Genomic DNA, 16,383 nt, shown 5'->3' on the forward strand with positions numbered 1-16,383 from the left:
TATCTTGCAAAATGAAAAGTGATTAATGTTCTACTTGCAAAAGGAAAATGCAAGAATGCTTGCCAACATAAAATATTCAACAATGACAAGTAGAATGGACAATTGCAAGTAAAACCATAAGATGTATTAGCATGAGATGTGTTATCGCATAGATTGTCACGGCAACGCTTAGACCGGGGGCTGTCACCCTAATCCCCAATCTCTTCGTTTAAGCCGTCTCCTGAGGCTAAGGGGGGTAGACCCTATGGGATAAATGAAGACCAACTGTGGACCAGTTGGGTTGGGAGACACAACAAGGCAATTTAGCACTTGATTGATTTAGAAATTAATGTACCAGTGCCTTATGGAGTTAATGATTATTTATTAAATGTTGCAGAAGTATAAACCATGTAAAACAATCATTTATCATTGAAATATCCCAAGCGATGCAAGATGTTCGATAAATGCACAATGCTTTAACGATGATCCAGCAATTAAACTTCAAGAAAAAATTAAATGCTTTAAATGATCATAAAATTTAAATGCTGACCAATTACCACTTTCACATAGCTAACTTTAAATAAACATTTAAGTGCATTTAGCTATAGAGAAATGGAACATAAATACTGCAAGAGACGCCGAAAAATGAATTTTCAAGCTTTTTGCAAATTTTTTATTTTTTATTTTTTTGATATAAATAAAACAAAATTAAACTAAACTAAACTAAATGGAGCTCAAAATTATTAAAATTAAATCCTAAAAACAAAGTATCAACCCATTAAAATCTAAAAATTAAAATTTTTTATGATTTTTTATTTTTATATATATATTTTTATTTTTTTAAACAAAACTAACTAAATTAAAAAATAAAGATTAAACTAAACTAAAAGATAAACTAAAAACAAGGCTTAATTCTAATTCTAAATCTAACTTTATAAAATTTAAAACTAAACAACAAAAAGGGAAATCGAAATTATTATTATTATTATTATTTTTTGATTTTATAAATATGAAGCTAAACTAAACTAATTCTAAAATTAAATTAAAGTCAAACCTAGCCTAAAACAACGTACGCATATATCACAATAAGAAAAAATAAAACTAAACTACAAACCTACGCTATTTATAAAACACAAGTGAAATGTAAAAAAAAATCGAAGTATTGTTAGCTGTTTGTCGTGTATGTGCAGGTGACGATGGAGAGAACGAAGGTGGAGATTTACGCAGGCTATGAAGCTCGAGCAGGGAAACGCAATAATGGCAGCGTGAGAAATGAATACCGTGGAAGTGAGAGAGGTATGCGTGAGGGTCAGGCAGGTTAGGGAGGACGGATTGCAGGTTGACAGAGGTAGAGGTTGCGGGTTGGATCGAGGGCAGAGTGGAGACTTCGACTGGCAGCGAAGGAGAATAGTAATGGAGTGCGTGGAGAAGGCAAATCGAAGGGGGCTGCGTAGGGAATTCGTATGGCAATGGCAGAGCTGCGGATTGGAGCGATGGACGAGGAGCTGATAGCGCAAGGGAGCAACAATCCAAGAAAATCGAGGTGTCTTTTGATGCGTATACACACAAGTCAATTCAAGGAAAAGAGTGACAGCGGAGGAGGATTTATTTTGCAAGGCCGACTGCTACGTGAGGTGGATAGAGCCACGATGGAGCTGAGGATGGCACACAGAACTGTGCGAGGGTTTGAGGAATAGCAGCGCGCTGGTAATATGGCAGCGTGAAGGAGAGAGTGATGATGCCGCAGAGGAACAGTAATGAATGCGTGAGGGTGGCTGAAGGCAGAGGTGTGAGAGATGGCAACACGTAGGTGCAGAGAAACCCACTTCACAATAATTTTTTTTTTTTTTTGAAATTTTTTCCTACAACGCAAATGAAACTCCAGGGTGCCACAGCATAAGAAAAATTTCTGTCAAAATGAAATCCCAGGTAGCAAACTGATAGTCTGAAAAAACCCTCGAATTTCTTCAGAAGAGTTAAAAAAAAAATTTAAATCAATCTGCTTCAGATTTCGCTGATGAAAGACCCCACAAGAAATTTCCAGATCTGAAGTGAATATCTCTGCCAGAGCTGATCTTGAGGCCAGATCTTACCCTCCAGGGCCTAGATCTGGCTTCAGATAAAATATTTTCTTCCAACCTGCAACCTGCAAAAAACCGAACACCCAGAAATAAAATGCAAAAAATAAATGAAACTCTAAAACCCCTAAGGACCAGCTAAATAATTACAGTAATTACAAATTAAAGGCTCTAAATAGCCAGATTTATCGTTATGCCACATAAATATTTTCAGAATTTTAAACTTAAATGTGAAGTACTTCAGAAAACCCTTCATGCATTCATAAAAATTTTCAAATGATAAGCCTGGGATCAAAAACTGGCTCGGCTCTTTCATAAAACGCAATCCAGGAGTTGGCTAGTTCAGCCGAGAACTTTCTCTAATGCCAGGTAAACTCAAAACTAAGATTTCCTGCACAGCTTAAAATCAATCATTAACATAGAGGGAGAAAACAATAGTGAAATCCAGATCAAATGGAGATACCTGCGATTATATTTCAAAATCTAAACTATCATTCACACCCCAGAGATCAGAAAAGATACCTGTGCCTAGATCAATTTTCATTAAGATATCATCAATGGCTGAAAATAAAATTATGCAAAAAAATAAATCATCTTACAGCACTTCCAGAAGAGTAACACCAGCAAAATTTTTAACCCCAAAGTCTTTCTTTATTGCACAAAAAATGACTACAAGAGAGTTTTCGTTAGCACCAGACTCTTAGATCCGATCTACTCTCAAATGACCCCTGACACCCTATTTAAAGGGAAAATTCCCAACGGCTAGTTCGAGTGATCCATGTCAAAATGATCTCGACCGTCGATGAGGATCAAAATCCCTTTTAATCTCATCCATCGAATTTTTAAATGCATTTTAATATATTAAAAAAAATGAAATTCTGCATTTATTTACTCAAAACTTTGACTTATTATTATTTTATTTTATTTTTTCAAAATTTTTTTATTTTATTTATTTATTTATTTTTTTAACTTTTTAATTTTATTATTATTCTATTATTATTTTTAGTTATTTTTTAATTTTATTATTTTTTATTATTTTTAGTTATTTTTTAATTTTTTAATTTTATTATTTGTATCTTTTATTTTTTATTTTTGGATCCTCGAACTTAGCCCTTTGGAAAAATCACCTAGGACCTAGGACTTAGGACTTATGAGGGGATTAAAACATTTTCTAACCCTCAAGACACTTTACATCATGATTTTTACAATTTTACATCTCAAGGGGGAAAACCCATTTGACATAGACCCTCATAGACCACCCAGTTCTGCGACACAACTATAATCTAGCAGATCAAGCAATTTGTAATAACTTAACCAAATAGTTAGAGTTATTTCCAAATTACTTTTACATAGACTCGACCAAGTACACTAGGATTCCCCTAAGATTCTAATGACAAAATCCATTCCGGCTTTGGGGTTAGGCTGAAGGAAAACTCTGCCAATCATGGATCGGTGAGACAAAAAACCTTCCGAAACGTAGATTATCACTAGAAAATTAGGTTTGCCTAGGAAATTTACATACATGACTCAGATCTGCTAAGATTATTTACAATTTACATATGCAGACTGGGTTTACAACATAACATAATCGGGCAGATGATGACAATCAAATGGCACGGACACGTCAATCAAGCGCTATCCCTTTTGCGAAAAAGGGGGTGTACTGCTATGGGTAGTTGACACGTAGCGGTCAACAAGATGTACTTATACTAGATTTGGATGCAATTAGTCTTGGTTATTTTTAATTTAAAATGCCTAATCTAAGTGAAAAGCCATCCTCTTGAGCTCTTAACAAAAGGTAAAAATTGGGGTTACTGTAAGAAAGAGGGGGCGAGGGCACGAAGGTGTCATTAACGATACTTGTCCCCTAAGTCTTACGAGTCAACGTGTACCTTCGTTCTTAAAAGGGGACAAGCCACTTTCATAACTGCAGGGTCACAATGCTTTTATCTTACTTCGTATCAGATGGGAGAACTTTCCAAAAAAGCCTTTTTCCATATGCTTTCTATCAACTAAGCTTATGCTTCAAGGTTAATTTTAGTGAGGATGCAACTATACCAAAATGCCTAATATGGTATGCAAATAAGTTTTCCAAATAGAGATTTGCAATGCATTCAATATAATGGAAATAATGCTCAAAGTAAATTGCAAAATGTAAACTCAATTGGAAAAGGAAATTAGCTTGCACATGAATTAAATAAGATTACTAAATGCTTTGCTTCAAGAAAATGGAAAGGTGCTCAAAAAGATAACTTGGATAGTTGCTCAAGATAATGCAAGATACATAAGCTTCATGAACATATAAGATTGTAAGTTACTCAAAATAATTGCTTTGACAAATGATAAACAAATAACCAACTAAAACAATGAATCTTGAAATTTATGTGCTTGCAAAATGAACAAATAACTTGAATAAAAAAGCATGTAAACAATGAACTTATTGTGCTACTTGAAATTAGATGCCTTGCATAAAATAAATTGCTTCCAAAAGTAAGATTTAGAATTGTACTTGAAAGCTAAATTTGAAATGGAAAAGCATGAAAATAAGTAACAAAAAGCAAATTCAGAAAATTAGCTTGTGAAGGTGATGTTGTGTTAATTTTAAGGCATGCAAGATGAAAAACTTATAAAGCAAGCTCAAAATCAAATTGCCCATATGTTTCTCCTTTTGCCAAAAAGGAGAAAAGGACGCTTTGGGTGAAAACCCAAGCTCCCACAAGAAAAACTAAGCTTTTATTAGATGTTACAAGATGAGAAAAGGACGCTTTGGGTGAAAACCCAAGCTCCCACAAGAAAAACTAAGCTTTTATTAGATGTTACAAGATGAGAAACCTTGAAGAGGTCTCAAGTAAATCTTCAAGAGGAGTCTTTACAATTAATGGGCTTCTCAAGCTCTAGATCTCCTTCTTGAAACTCAAATTCAGAAAATGAAGTAAGTATAATGAGAAAGCTCTCAAGATTGAAGAAGTTAAGTGTCTCTTGGTGCCCCAAGGCTTGGCCTCCAAAGGTGAATGAAATGTTGCACAAAACAAGGAGTCAATCCTCCTCAAAAGCCCACCAAATAGCAACCCTCTTCTTCTAAAGATAAAACAAAAATCATTATCTTTACATCCTCATAGTTAGCAATGTTACACCATTTAAAGATACAAACATTAAAGTTTTTTACATGTGATGTAGCACTGATGGCATTGTTAGCTTGAAAGGCAGACAACTTTTCAATAGCCTTGTCAGAGATATTATAAGGATAACCATTTATGTTAGTGAAGTCACAAGGAGAAAAAAAATCATTCATGATGCTAAGCTCTACTTGTTCTTGAAAAAACAAATGAATTTCAGAAATAGCCTCTTGCCCAAGACTAGCAAGAGCTTTACTATGAGAAAGTCTATTCAACCTCTCCCTAAAAACCCTTTTAGGATCAGGACAGAGGCTAACTAGACCATTTGAATTTCTCCTAGTGGAGACTCTTGCAAAATTTGGATTGAGTGGAGTCGCCACTTGAGCAAGAATATAAATCTAAAGTTCAAATATGCTAAAAACAAAAGGTTAGTTGATTTCCCAGGTACAAGAAAGCTTCTCCCCAACAATGGCGCCAAAAATGTTACTCCTGCTGCCTACACCTATCTACAAGTCAGTGAGAAAAAGCCTTCAACCCCACAAGGTGTGGTTGGTGGCAGGGAACTAAGAGAAGGGGCTATCACACTAAATCCCTTCTCTCTCCATTTAAGCTATCTCTTAGGTTAGCTATGGGGGGTGGTCCCTAAATGGAAAACTAAGTTAAAGAAATGTGAGGTTCTAGGAGAGGTGTTAAAGTGAAAGTGGATTACTTTTAAGAATTATGAACAAAATATGATATGAGCAATAAAAATCATTAACATGATAAAACCATAAAAACCAGTGCCTTAAGATAAATTGCTCAACAGAAATGAAAGATACATTTGCTCAAAACAAAAGTAGAATGCTTCCAACAATGAAAGCAAAGCAATCTTGAAATGGAAACAGAGATGTTAGCATGATAATTGATACAAGATATAAAATGCTTTCAAAATATAATCAAAGCCTAAATCAAAGCATATAGAGATATCTTGCAAAAGGAAAAGCAATTAGTGTTCTACTTGCAAAAGGAAAATGCAACAATGCTTGCCAACATAAAATATTCAACAATGACAAGTAGAATGGACAATTGCAAGTAAAACCATAAGATGTATTAGCATGAGATGCACTTATACTAGATTTGGATGCAATTAGTCTTGGTTATTTTTAATCTAAAATGCCTAATCTAAGTGAGAAGTCCTCCTCTTGAGCTCTTACCAAAGGATAAAATTTGGGTTGACTGTAAAAAAGAGGGGGCGAGGGTATGAAGGTGTCATTAACGATACTCATCCCCTGAGTTTTGCGAGCCATCGTTGTGACCCTGTAGTTATGAAGGTAGCTTGTTCCACATGTTGTTAAGCTTGATACAACAAAGAAGATGTGAGACACAATTTTGAAGCTATTCCAGAATGCTACCACAAACAGGAAGTTGATTCTCAGAGAGAAGCTGAGAAACACAAAGATGAACAAAGGGGAAAGCATTGTAAGTTATCTCACCAGAGTCGGAGCAGTAAAAGACGACTTAGGAACTGTCGGTGATAAACTAAATGATGATGAGCTTGTGGGAATCACATTAAATGGATTCTCCAAGCAATGGGACGTGTTTGTTCAAGTTATTAATGGATGGGGCACACTACCGAGTTGGGACCACCTATGGAGCGATTTCACTCAGGAGGAGCTTAGATTGAGCCTCATCAGTGGCAGCAATAGTGGTAAAACTCAAAAGCATGAAGATGATGAGAATGTGGCCCTAGCAGGAAAGGGCAAAACCAAAAAGGGATCGAATAAAGGGTCCAAGGGAGAGAAGAAGAAAAAGGACTTGAGTAAAATCAAGTGCTTTGGTTGCGGTCAACAAGGTCACTATGTTAGCAAATGTCCAAACCAAAAGAAGGGAGAAAAGAAGGGGAAGCAACAAATAACAACTTCAACGGACATTGAGGATTTGTCTTCGAGGCTAGAGGATGAGTTCACTCTCATAGCTTGCCTCTCTAGCTCTACATCTACAGGTGTTTGGTATATTGATAGTGGAGTGTCATGCCATATGATGGGAGTTAGAGAATTCTTTTCTAGTTATCAGGAAGAGGAGATGGGCTTCCAGATTCAAATGGGGAACAAGTCCAAGTGTACTCCAGTTGGGAGAGGGATTGTCAACATTTAGAGGGAGTCAGGCAAGAGTACTAGTGTTACAGATGTGCTGCATGTGCCAGGTTTAGGAATGAACTTGATTTTAGTTTTTGTACTTCAAGACAAAGGATACGATGTCTACTTTCGAGGGAAAAAGGTGTACATTAAACACTAGAATTGGAAGACGGTGAAACAAATTGGAGTGAGGAGCAATAAGCTATACAAGTTGTAGTTCGACACTCCAAAGGCACTGATTAGCAATAACAGTAGCAAGGATGTGGGAGAATTATGGCATAGGAGGATGGGACACATACACCATGGAGAACTTAGTTTGCTTAGGGAGACCATAACAAGAGTTCCAGAAATCAACACGGAACATGATGATGTGTGCAGAGGGTGTGTGCTTGAGAAATTTGTGAAAGAAACATTCCCAAGGAGTGATAGTAGAGCTAAGGGTGTGCTTGAGTTGATACATTCTGATATGTGGCCCATTATCTACAAAATCTCTCAGGGGTTATGAGTACTTTGTAACCTTCATTGATGACTTCTCCAGGAAAACCTAGATCTATTTTTTGAGGGCAAAGGACAAAATATTCAGTTGCTTCCAAGAGTTTAAGGCTCTTGTGGAGAACAATACAAGAGGAAAGATAAAAGCTTCTTCATACAAATAATGTAGGTGAGAACAAAGATAAAGTCTTCATGGGGTTTTGTGCGAAGGAGGGCATCAAGAGAGAATGGACAACCCCATATAGCCCACAACAAAATGGGGTTGCAGAAAGGAAGAACAAGTCGATAGATGGAGCAACAAGGGCAATGCTATATGACTAGGACATGCCTAGATTTCTTTGGGTAGAGGCATCTAGTATAACAGTGTATATTCAAAATAGAGTTCCTCACAAGGTGCTGGGGAAGATGACACCCGAGGAGGATTTTACAGGAAAGAAGCCAGAGGTTGGACACTTCAAAATCTTTGGCAGTATAGCTTATAGCACCAAGTTGGATCAAAATGCGGAGAAGGGATATTTCATTGGATACAACGAAACATCCAAGGCATATAGGATCTACATTCCTAGCAGTAGGAAGATCATCGTGAGACAGGATGTGAAATTCCAAGAGGAGAAAGCCTTCAAGAGATCTCGCGAGTTGCCAATAGATGATCAGAGTGGGCCAACCAAAGCTTCAAGAGTTGAGCAGGGGTCTGAGTCTCAGGGCGCTAGTACAAGTACAGTGACCAATTTTGGTGCAAAGGGAGTTCACAACAGATGGAGCAATAGGGGCAAGATCAAGAGCATGAAGCTCTACCCACCACTAGTGGAAGAAGAAATAGGGAGGTGCTTCAGACATTGAGAGATGCACATGAATTTGTAGGAGCTTTGAGGGCGAGCACTAGAGAGCGCGTATAAGGCATTGGTGACAAAGGTCATTGACAGTGAGCCTTCCAGCTATCGGGAGGCCGCACAACATCAGGTGTGGTAGGATGCAATGGTGGAGTACAACTCCATCATGTTGAATGATGTATGGGAAGTTGTGCCTAGACTGGTGGATAGGGCAATAGTTGGGTCTTGTTGGATCTATAAGATTAAATATGCTGCAAATGGCAGTATGGATAAGTATAAGGCTAGGCTTATGGCCAAGGGTTTTGCTTAGAAAGAGGGCATAGACTATGAGGATACATTCGCTCCAGTGGCCAATTACGCATCTATTAGGGCTGTGATATCTCTAGCAGTGTAGATGGGATGGAAAATTTACCAGATGGATGTGAAGATTCTTTTTCTAAACGGGGTAATAGAAGAAGAGGTGTATATTGAACAACCAGAAGGATTTGAGACACACGGGAGTGATATTGATATTTTCAGATTGAAGAGGGTGCTATATGGACTCAAGCATGCTCCCCGAGCATGGCATGGTCAGATCGATAGTTACTTGCAGTAGATGGGCTTCTTGAAGAGCGAGGTAAATTCCAATTTCCAACCTCTACTATTTGATGGTAGGAGGTAAGCCACTCATTCTAGTAATATATGTGGATGATTTATTTTTGATGGGGTCATTAGGGCTCATAGAGGACTGGAAGAGGGACTTAGCAGCAAAGTTGAAGATGAAGGATTTGGGACTGATGCCTTATTTCTTTGGGCAAGCGAGATACACTATGGAAATCTTGAAGCGATTTAGGATGCAGGACTATAGACCCATGTCTACACCTATGATTACCAATTGGAGGAAGATAGATGCATCAAAGGACGTAGCAATGGACATAATATTGTATAGGCAACTTATAGGCTCTCTCATGTATCTGGTGAACACAACGCAGGACATTTGTTTCGCAGTCAACACTCTCAGTGAGTACATGGTGGAGCCAAAGGGAGTACATTAAATAATAGTGAGACATGTACCATGATATCTACAGGGTACAGTCAAGTATGGTCTGAGATATACTCAAGGTTATGGTGTCATATTGATGGGATACACAAATGCAAATTGGGTAGGTAGTGTAGTGGATCAGAAAAGCACCTCAAGGTGCTACTTCAGTATTGGATCAGGGGTTGTCTCTTGGTGTAGCAGGAAGTAGAAGTTCGTGGCACTGAGTTCTGCAAAAGGAGAATAAATAGTAGCAAACATGGCCACATGTGAAGCTATTAGGCTTCGGAAGTTGCTAGTGGCACTATTTGGTCAAAGGATGGATTCGACCAATATCTACTGTGATAATCAGAGTTGCATCAAGCTCTCTGAGAATCCAGTGTTCCATGATAGGTCGAAACACATCGACATCAGATACCACTTCATCAGAGATTGTGTACAATGTGGATTAGTTCGACTATAGTGTGTTTCAACAGATCTATAGGTTGCAGATATTCTGATGAAGGCCTTGGGTAAGGCAAAGTTTGTTTTCTTTAGGGATAATTTGGGAGTAGTGGAGAACACCTTCCTCGCTAAGAGGGAGTGTTAGTTTTTTGTAGCTTCGACAAGTGTTCTAGTCTCTATTGGTGTGTCTCTGAGGCTAAGGAATACAAGAGGATAATTATATCCAAGACCCAGGAAAAGTTTCTAAGGAAAATGTCTTAATCAAAGTAATTAGCCAATTTTGAATTATTTTCCTAAGTCTGAATTAGGAAAAGTGGTTAATTAAATCAAATTAATTGAGAAAAATCAATTTTCCTCCAGTGACTTCTAGAAAAGTCATTTGATGGGGTCAAGATGATCTTAACCTACGATTGAGATTAGATCGTTGTTGTTGGTTGCTCAACGTGAGATTATAAGGGGAAATCGATGGGGCTCTTGGAGATCACATTTGAAACACAAAATTGCAGTGACAACAAGAGCGTAGTGATAGCGTGGAGGACAACAACAACGGGGTATCAACAGAGAAATTGTGGAGAGAATTTGCGGGGAAATTCTTCACTGAGATAATAGTATTTCGAGAAGAGAAAGGAGGCTGAACTATTCTGCAGAGAGAAGGCCGAATTAGGTAGTGCGCGTAGCCAGAGGCTCGATTCAGTTGTCAGTTGTCAGTTGCTAGATATATTTCTAGAGGCAAAGCAAGTGGGTTTATCATGTTGCTTGCGACAATATTATACACGAGATTAATTTTCTCGAAGGCAATGCGAGTTTCTGGGTGACTAGTTCGTACTCTTCAGTTTGCTAGTGCAGATTTCTAGAGGAGGTTCAGATAGCTTGGGAGAGGCCGTGTGGATTTGCAGAGGGAGACTTTTGTTTTCCCTGTTTGATTTTGCCAATAGGAGTGGAGATATTATTTTCCGGAGCTTTGCTAGTGAGAGGAAAACAATTGTTGTAATTTTCAAATTTTGAAGATTTATTAATAATATAGCCCCTTATCTGTAGAACTAGTTTTCCCCACACGGGTTTTCCCAGGGACTATTGTCCAAAAATATCGGTGTCTAAATTTTATGTGTGTGCATTATTTTCTCAGTTCCTGTTATTATTGGTGAAAATTGCAGTAGTGATTTTATTCGTTATTTGTCGTAATTAATTTTTGAAGACAAATAATCTGCATTAGATAGAAGAATAATTTCCAGTAACTGCAATTAAGGAAATTTCACAGGATATAGTCTTGATAAAGGGGGTAAATATTGAAAATATGTTGTTGCGATTGGTATTTGATGCAGATAAGTCAAAGGAAACATAATTATTATTCTTGTTGTTCAAGTTGGCCCCACCTCATGAAGGAGTTTGACCCTTGGTAAAAACCCACTTGATTGGACATGTATATATTGACATTTGACCCTCCTCATTTGGAAATCACATCAACAATTTGGATTTGTTCAAGGAGTCTTTTGCTCACTCATGCGGAGGAGGAGAGAGAGAAGTTTGACCAAGATTTGAATCTATTTGACTGGCATTGACTAGCAGTTTTATGGGTTGCTTTGACTGAAACTTTGTTGGCTGTTTGGATCGAATCTGAAGGAACCTTTGACTGAATGTTTGATGGAATCTTCGGGTAGAAAGTCTTGCGTTGACCGAACTGTTTTGTCCAACATTGAGCATAGGTCAACTAAGGTAGATTGACCAAAGTTGCAGGGATGAAATTCAGCCTCTATGACTATAGTTGACCAAGAGCAATAGAGGCGGAAATTCGTCCTATTGACCATATTTGACTTGATTAGATGTTTGACTTTCTCTCTCATTTGACCAAATTTGACTTGGAAAAATGGTATGGTTACTTTGACTTGGAAATGTGGTACATTTGGTTGGAAATTCAAATGTACAAATTGATTGAATTGGACAATTTCTCGTAAGAGAAGGTTGCTTGGTTTTTCCCTTGGTTTGGGGTTTTCCTAGGATAAATTTTGTGTCTCTTGTGCGTCTTTATTTCACTGTGATCTGTATTGCCCTACTGTATTAATGGTTGAATTTTTTTGAAGTGTAATTACTTAATGTTTTGAAATGTGATAAGAAGATAAATTGTATCATTGGTAGTAATTATTTGGCAGAAAATTGTGATTGTCTTAATTGCACTTTAAAATCAACAGTAAACCCAAATTTTCCAATGTTGGGGAAACATTGTGTAAATGTTGGGTTGGTTAGGGAAAAAGAACCCGAATTTGGGGGTTGCATTCACAACCCCTCACATTTGGGAGCCTGTGAAGGAATCTATAAATAGAGGAGAGTTGGAATCAAATTAGCATCATCGATTTGAATCAAAATATATCTGTTTCTTGTGCTGATGATCTAAGGGTTTTAAGACCCCTTTTTTTTTTGCTAAGTTCGGTGGTGAAATATTCCACCCTAGTTAGTCTTTATTCCCCATTCATCTTCTGTTATTATTTGTTTGGCAAGATCATGGAATCTGGTATTTGTTAAGCAGAATTCGGTGGCATCTTCAGTCAAAGGTGGTAATTGTTGTGGGACGTTTTGAGGAACATTTATGGGCAACGAAGTAGAAAACCATTTGGATAACAAAGAGAAGAAGGTGAAATCAGGCTTTGCGAGAACAAAGGTCACGCATTTCGAGACTGCAGTCTGTAAGACCAAGGCCACAAGGCTGAAATTCTGTTCCAGATAGCGAGTTGACTGCCCTCTTCGACCCAGGAATTGAAAAAGATAGTCCAAGTCCTGTAGGAAAGTAGGGTAAATTAACTGTTACAACACTTAGTTAAATTGAATTTATTTTATTTACATTGGCAACAATATTATTGGATGTGTATAGCTTGGGTTTATTAGATAGTTAGCTCAACTACTATGGATTTAAGGCATCTTATACTACTGTTAGCTAGATCATTTGTGCATGTCTACTTTGGTTGATTTGTATACTATATGAAGGGATATTTGCTATCATATAAATTAATAAATTCTTGTTTCTCTTCTATTGGCAATACTATTTTGAATAAGAAGCCCTAGGACAAAAAATTACCCTAGGATATTAATATGATATCAGAGTTGGTTCACCCTGCCAACTTGTAAGCAATTGGGTTGATGTCACAGACCTAGGGTATTCAGGTAAGGCTCAATGGAGAGCGAACAGTTTTGGCAACAACACCAACAGGGGATATCTCAGATTATTGCCCCACTTGGGATTAATACAGGAAACACTTCAACAATTATGTCGTTGAGCAAGCCAGCAAGCCTTGTACAATCAACTCCTTCACTATGCAATGTTTGTCGATCACCAAATCCTGTCTAGACATAGGGTGCATTTTGTTTTGTTAATTTTGGCCAAGCACAACCAACTACTTTTGGTGGTTGTCGTGGCATATCATTTCTAGTTTTTGGGTAGGGCACCTTTGGGCATCCTGCTTCCATGATTGAACAAGCATTTGAATTGGAGGATAAAGGCCACGGTTGCTTGGAAGCGGGAGGGGGGAGCAAAAATTTTCAGAAGCTTTCAGGCCGGGAGTGATTTTATGAGTGATTTTTATATAATATATATTTTTATATATTTTGATTCATATATGTCAACAAAAACATGTAGAATGATGAATTAGTTATAAAAATACTGAAAACATGGATCAAACTGTAATGACCTAACCGGAATAAATTCCCTAAATCCTACCAGATTTTAACAACTGTAATTTAAATAGGAATTTATCAATATAATTCACTCATACATACCTGCGTTTTGTGTTTGAAGTCGATCCTCAGCTGTTGTAACTCCAAATTTTCTCCCGTTACCAAAAGACCAAAACCTCCCTGCCAAACTGGGCACAACCTCGGTACCCAGCTCCAGAATACTTCAGAATTGCAGCACTTTGGCCCCTGTGCCCAAAAGCATCAAGAACAATCAAGGCTCAGTGATCCTCACTCTATCTGTGACTCTCTGCTGTAATTTCCTTCTCGATCCCTCCGGAAACAACTCTCCCAATTTTCCCCCTCCCCACTTGGTCTCTGTGCACTCGGATAAATACCTCTTCTTAGGCGGTTGCTGCCCTCTTCCACCGCCTTCATCCGATTACCTATACTAGTCAAGTGCTTTACGTGTTGCCTCAAGGTGAGATATGTATGTGTTAATATAAGGTTGTTGATTGTTTATGTTAGATTAAGTTTAAGTTTAACTTTTTAAATTATAATACTTTAAATTTTTAAATTATAATATTTAAATAATATGAATATTTATCCATATAGATATATCAAATGTTTGTTACATTAAATTGATAATTTTAACTTTTAAGATTTTTAAATTATAATACTTAAATAAAATGAATATTTGTACATATCTACATTAACAGAATTGAAAGTGTTAATTTTATTTAATAACCTTATAATTACAAAATATTTAATATGTATATTTTGAGAGTGTCGAATTTTAGGTAATACTCCCCTTCTTAAATAATTTAGGTACTTGAACATCTCTCATAATTATTTAATAAGTATACTAGTGCAAGGCATGCGATGTATGCATATGTAGCTATCATATGCATACATTGTATACATGTTAATACCCTTTTGCCTATAAACCGAAATGGGTCATTACATACTCTTCCTTCAGAAAACTTCGTCCCAAAGTTAGGTTTTATATAATATATCAGTAATTGCTTTAATGACTAGTGTGATCATGTAAGGATTGTGTTCTGTGATTGAGTTTTCATTTATAATTGTGAGGGCACTTTAAAATTTATATTTTGAATACTTATTGATAAGTTTATAATTTTAATAGTTAAGCTCGACCCCGGCTAGACTCCCAAGCTATTCTAGAATCACCCTTTCTTTCCTAATCTCTTCCGCTCCCATCCTATCCGTCCTCTACTGGAATATGCCATGGCATCAGCTATACTGATCTAGCCATTCATAAACCTCAAGGGTGATAGCATTGACTACATCGACCTAATTTTCCAGTAGGCATCTGGCAGTCATCATCACACGTCTAGGGGAGTGTGACTCGCACAATCCTCCCATGACTCCAGGTTTTGGAGGATAAACGATGGGTAATACCTCCACCCCTCCTAGTGGGACCAGGGTCAACACTCTATCATGGAATCTCATTGAGCCTCAATTGTTCTTGGAGATTTGTCATCACATGGTCATTTTGGTAACGATGTTATCTGCAATGTAAACACTTGTCCATACATTATAACATATGCATCCCTATATTCAAAATAAATTATATTTAAATAACATTTTCTGAATATTTCACATATGTTGCTATTTACGATATTGATCCTTGTGTTCATATAACGTACTTGGCCATGTCCAACCCATATATCTGTAAGTTAGCTTTCATATTAAAATGTAGTCATTCTTTTATTCCCATCTCATCAATCATGTTGATATGTAGAAATGAAATAAAATTATAGATATCTTCATCCATAACATAATTCATGATTTAGATTTCATAGCAAGGTTAATCAAATACTAAACTTCATATTGGTATCCATATTCCAACGATGTTTATTAAATGACATACTTCATATTGGTATTCATGTACCAACAGAGTTTAAGCAGATAACGTATACTATGTACAAGCAAAATGAAAATTCATTTTACATGTGATAATCCAAAATAATAGTCTTAAACATTCAACTCAAAATAAAGTAAATATATACAAAATAGAGTTTTAAATTCGCCAAAATCAACACAAGTTGGTATATCTTCGACATATGGTCTTTGTATCTTCCCAGGTAGCCGATCCAGGGCTATACTTGTCCCATTGGATCTTAACTTGGTCTACCAGGCGGTTCTTGCGCTGTCGAAACCTACGTTCCAGTATACGTAATGGTTTGACTGAAATGGTTCCCTTGTCCGATACCTGCAATTCCTGCCATTGAAGCTTATGAGAATTTTCAGCTATGTAATGTCTTAATACAAATACATGAAATATATTATGAACTTTATGCAAGTGGGATGACAGTGCAAGGCGATAGGTGACAGGTCTAACTTTTTCTAGAATTTTGAATGGCCCAATAAATTGAGGCGATAACTTTGTTTCTTTTCCAAACTGGATTGTGCTTCTGTTGAGTCTGATGCGGATGAAAACTTGATCTCCCACATCATATTTCCTATCTATCCTATGAGCATCAACATAACTCTTTTGTCTATCTTGTGCCTCTTTTAATCATTGCCTAATTTGCTTTACCTGTTCCTCCATCTCTTGAATTAATTCTAGCCCTACTATCACTCGATCTTCTAATCTGTTCCAACTTAACGGTGTCCTATGAGGTCTGC

The 16,383-nt window shown here is 37.0% G+C and overlaps 1 protein-coding gene across 1 annotated transcript in view; it reads left to right on the forward strand.

Annotated features, from left to right (window-relative positions):
- The window catches only part of LOC149151455 (gamma-tubulin complex component 4-like), a 447,891-nt gene that overhangs the window by 139,371 nt on the left and 292,137 nt on the right, over positions 1 to 16,383 (forward strand). The window lies entirely within an intron of this gene.

The sequence above is a fragment of the Pinus tabuliformis genome, chromosome 9, assembly GCF_031772625.1.
Source record: "Pinus tabuliformis cultivar Carrire ecotype Pingquan chromosome 9, CPIR1, whole genome shotgun sequence".
Taxonomy (NCBI): Eukaryota; Viridiplantae; Streptophyta; class Pinopsida; order Pinales; family Pinaceae; genus Pinus; species Pinus tabuliformis.